Here is a 4654-nt window from a genome sequence, read left to right as displayed (position 1 = left end):
TGTTGAGCTATTCAACTTAAGTAACATTGTAGACATTCCTTGTAAGAATTATAGCAAATGTGCACTCTTTATAATAGCTAGATGACCCGGGAGATTCACTCTATATACAAAATGGAATGCCACCTGCGAGTGGACAACTTTAATAAAACCCCTATATACGACCCATATTACAGAATATGACCCTCCTTTATACGCTTATACGACAATCAATGAAGAAAACTATCATAGTCCTATTTTACATATTAAATTTAGGTCTCACATGATCTAATGGAGTAAAAATAGTCAAAGAGTTATAGCATAGTGACTGGTAATGTACTAAGGAACCACTTCTATTGATAACTAGATGTACCCTCAATATGTCTTAGTTTGACTTTCAAACTATGTGTCCAATCAGCCTGCACTCTCGCTACTCTCCAATTCTGACCCATCCAAAGCTGGTGTAAATAAACCCTTGACCTACTCCAAATCAACCCTTATCTATGATCGGCTTGATGCAAAACTAGATGTGTGACCTGATAAAAACTTTTTCTAAATTCATCCGAGTTCTAGTGCACATCGGTGACCAATCATTACAAGCATTCAACCCAGGTCCCCCCCAATAAATATGATACTCCCTCCCTTATCTTTCAGCTTGGGAGATAAATCATTGGGGGTCTGTCCCCTAACTTATACGCTTATGTAACTTGTAAAAAAAACCCCCTCCCTTGCACTTACGTGGTGCGGCAAGTTTTCCATGGTGAATCCCCCGGACTAGATAATCCCCCCCCCCCCCAAAAAAAAAAAAAAACCACAAATGTCGAAAACGAGTTTTCTCATATTGCTAAGTTCTCCACAATGATTTATGGACTACACTTAAGGCTCTAAATATGGGTGTGAGAAATGGTCTATGTGTGGGTCTCCATGTGCCACACAAAGACATGACCCACCTATTTTTATTTTTATTTTTTAATTTTTTTTGTTTTTAGCAAAACTCACAATTGTGAGTGAATTATATTGAGCAGCCCAAAAAATTACAAAGTTTTGTCATGCTCATGTGAAGCCATGACAACATCCAGAGATCATAATTACATCGGCTATCAGAGCAGCCACCCCTACCAACCCGCCTCCATCCTAGGCATTTAATTATGGCCAAGATTTGCCCCCATCCTAGGCATTTCATCTGCTGACAACAAGGCACAAGTAGTCCTACACCAATCCCCCGAGTGATGCTTGTGCCCGAGTGCCCATATTATCACTTTGCTTTCTTGTATAATTTATGCGAAGCTTGCCACCTCAAAACCTCCTTCAAAGACACGGCGGTTCCTTGTTTGCCATATCTTATGAAAGAAGAAGTATCTGACGATCTGAGTGCTAGGAGTGCAAGACTACCTGAGTTTTTACCTCCAAGACATAGGTTAGTCTTGAAAAAACTAATTTTCCATGTTCTCTCGACCCACTTGCATACTTTCCCTGCGAGGCCTTTGATAGCTGGACAATTCATGAATAGGTGGGCCAGATCTTCACTATCTAACCTGCACCCCAAGCATCGATTTGACCCAATCCCTCTCTCCTAAATCTTCACCCCGTCAATAGAGCTCCACAAATAACCTTCCATAAGAAAACCTTCATGTATTGCGGAACCTTTGGGTTCCATATGTTCTTCATTACATGCTCCTACCTTTCCTCCGGCCATTGCTTTTTCCATACCTTGTTAAGGGGGCTAGTCCAATTCTTTTTTTGCACGAACGAGAAAAATATCATGTCAAAGATTGCGGCTAGTGAATGCTCCAACCATAGCTACTCCCAAATATCTACATAAACTCATCAAAGCTCACTCAAATGAAGCCTTATGGAAAACCACATAAGATTCAAGAGAAAAAAAAACCATTTAAAACATGGGAAATACTTTTCCATTCACAAGTAAAATAAAGAACTATTGCTCACAAAGTGTAATGGTATACGCATGTGTAGAAGCAAGCTTGAATTCACGTAGTTCCCATGACAAAAAAAAACAAGAAAAGGGGTGAAAATGTAGAGGTCCCCACTCATGTTCATGGTCCTCTTGAGGAGAGACACACCCTCAACTCAAGCATAGGACCTTCACGTGTACACACACACACACACACACACACACACAAACAATGCCATCTCTACTACACAATCCCCATCCACCATTGTGGACTACACGAGCAAGAGCTTCCTTCTCCATTATGGAAACCCCACCTCACTTGCAAAAGCAATAAAAAAACCCATCTTAACATCTTTGGGGTTGCCCACATCATTTTCAAAAAAGACGGCGCACACAATGTGGTAAGATATATTTAGAGTTGAATATTTTTTGCATATTTGTACTAAAAGGAAATAATGTTATTTCCAACAATACACATTCACTTGAGAATGAATGGCTTTTCTGTTTATCGGTATAGGTTGTTGATATGAAGTGTTGAGGGTACGACCAAGTCCTCACTTGTTATGTACCCTAGAGTGGTATGTGCATCGAGAGGGAAAAAAGATGGTGTGACACCATGGCCTTCTAGCTAAATAATAACTTTCAAATAATAATTCTTGTAATAGTTGCCTTGATTAATCATGATAACTAATTGATGTAAACATTTTAGATAAAAACAAGTGATAAAATCACAAGGCCTGCCATGCATGATAAAAATTTCTTTTTGACATACAATTTTTCAAGCCCCTTTTCATATGCTTTATGTAATGCAATCAACTTATATAATTTTCCATATATAACATTAACTTAAAGATATAAATATAAAAAATGACAGGCAATTTTGAGATTGTTTTGATAGGCAAAATAGCTTTTGACAAAAAAAATAGGCGTCAATTTTAAGCCTTGATCTGAGGCTAGATCCCACTTTAAAATCACTACATCTTTAAGCTTTAAAAAAAAAAACATAAGCACATAAAATTGAATTAAAAAAGCACCCTTAAGCTCTACACCCTAAGCTTTAGATCCCTATGCTCTACACTCCACTTTAAAAATTCTACATTTTTAAGCTCCAGAGCCCTTTTTACAAATTTAAAACTGTAGATCCCTAAGATGTAAATCCCACTTTAAAAGCTTTAAATTTCTAAATCATAAAACTCTAGCGTCTCGAAGTGACTCTCCCCCTACTTGTGGATCCATGTAACATTTTCACTTTCTTTAATTTAAAGTTTTACCTTTTAATAAAAAAAAAACTCTAGGTCCTCATTGAATCATAGGAGACCTTACTTTAAAAGTTCTACATCTTTAAGTTCTAAACTTAGCTTTAAAATCTCTAAAAATAAAAATAAAAAATCTTTAAAAGTTAAAGCGTAAATGATAAATTCCTTCCATAAAGTTTTAACTAACAAAAATGATAAATCCCTAAATCATACTACTTGGGTCCACTTCACTAAACCCATTAATTAGCTACTAGGATTTCAAAGGAATCTCTAGTTCAAAACAAAAACAGGAAAAAAAGAGAACTCCACCATCACGTGCGACCCTACGCAACCCTTCCCACGGCCCTTTCTCTCGTGTGTATTGACCTACTTATCCCTCTTCTGCACAACTCCTCTCTCGCTCATGCTTAACTGCTCCCCTGCGCGTAGAGGTACTCATTCAGCTGTCTTTGCATCCCCTCCCTCCTCCTCCATGTGCAGCTTTTGACGGCCCCTTTCCCGACCTTCGCCCAATGCCATCCTTCCTCCTCCTGTTGATCCTCTTCGACATCGACCTGCTCTTGATCACCTTGCCGCTCTCCTGCAGTGTGTCATGAGTGCTCCACCTTAAAGACGTTTACGCCCTACCCATGTCCATCCCTCTTTCCTTTTGCACTCAGCTGGCCACACCACCTTTGGTGCACATGGCCCCGACCAACCGATCGTCCTACTCCTCGTCTCGAGCTGAGAGAGAGAGAGAGAGAGAGAGAGAGAGAGAGAGAGAGAGAGAGAGAGAGAGAGAGAGAGAGAGAGAGAGAGAGAGAGACTTTGCGTCGCTATTGGGTCCTGCACACGAGCTGTACGCTTCCCTTTTACAACTGCACTCTTTTGATCGCCTTATGCCATCTCTTTCCCCTCCGTTTGCTATCCCGTTCTGCATCAAGACGAGGTCCGACACACCCCACCTGCGGGCCCTGCTCCCTTGCACCGCCCACTGCTCTTGCCATGTCTGTGCACCGCCTATAGCCGTCCCAGTACCCTTGCTTTGCCCTGGGTTCTGTGCGCCAAAAAAATATGGCATTGCCTTATTCCCCTACCCCCTCGCACCTTGTCTTTCCACGTGGCCATCTCGAACGAGACACCTAGTTCAAAAGAAAATCCACTGCCAATCTCGTGCCATCTCACTTATCTTTTCGTCCTTGGCACTCAAGGAATTCTGTGAGATTCCCACTAATCAACTTAGTTTCCAAAATCGTGGGCACTTACTCCCTCAAGTTTCAAGGGGTGAACCAAATTCTCAAAATGAAAAGGTGGGTAAAAGAACTTCTCAAATTTCAAAATAAAAAGGTGACTCTTGGGATTTGTGGAGCCTCTGAGGCTTTATCATTTAACATGTAAAGCTCTCAATGCTTCATGCTTCCAAAGGCATTGGGCAACCCAAAATCTTTTCCTTGATATAGGAGATATAGGAGAGTTCATTTGATGTTTCAAAACTCAAAACATGTCCATCATTAGATTTACACAATTCATT

This window comes from Adiantum capillus-veneris, chromosome 23, assembly GCF_014529385.1.
Source record: "Adiantum capillus-veneris isolate H3 chromosome 23, ASM1452938v2, whole genome shotgun sequence".
NCBI classification, from domain to species: domain Eukaryota; kingdom Viridiplantae; phylum Streptophyta; class Polypodiopsida; order Polypodiales; family Pteridaceae; genus Adiantum; species Adiantum capillus-veneris.
This window is presented reverse-complemented; position numbering follows the sequence as displayed.